This window comes from Etheostoma spectabile, chromosome 23, assembly GCF_008692095.1.
Source record: "Etheostoma spectabile isolate EspeVRDwgs_2016 chromosome 23, UIUC_Espe_1.0, whole genome shotgun sequence".
In the NCBI taxonomy this organism is placed as follows: domain Eukaryota; kingdom Metazoa; phylum Chordata; class Actinopteri; order Perciformes; family Percidae; genus Etheostoma; species Etheostoma spectabile.
The window spans coordinates 138864-139425 of NC_045755.1; positions in this window are offsets into that span (position 1 = coordinate 138864).

The window sequence follows — 562 nt, forward strand, 5'->3', positions numbered from 1 at the left end:
AAAAAGAGCAGAAGAGGCCAAAACGCACGTTTCCTGCATTGAGATTTGTGTGTAACAGCTTATTAAGAAGATAATGTAAACCTTTTGAAATGACAGAAACAAGGTTAAAACATCACAAAAAGATCAGAAGAGACCGAAAAGCATGTTTCCTGCATGGAGAAGAGTGTTTATTAGGTTCTCTTAAGAAAATAATGTAAACCTGTTGAAATGACAGAAACAAGGTTAAAACATCACATAGAGATCAGAAGAGGCCGAAACGCCCGTTTCCTGCATTGAGATTTGTGTGTAACAGCTTCTGTTAAGTAAATAATGCAAACCTGTTGAAATGACAGAAAAAAAGTTAAAGCATTACAAAAAGAGCAAAAGAGGCCAAAACACACATTTCCTGCATTGAGATTTATGTTTAACAGCTTTTGTTAAGAAACTATTGCAAACTGGTTGAAATAACAGAAACAAGGTTAAAACATCACAAAAACATCAGAAGAGGCCAAAACAAATGTTTCTTGCCTTGAGATTTGTGTTTAACAGCTTCTGTTTAGAAACTAATGTAAACCTGTTAAAA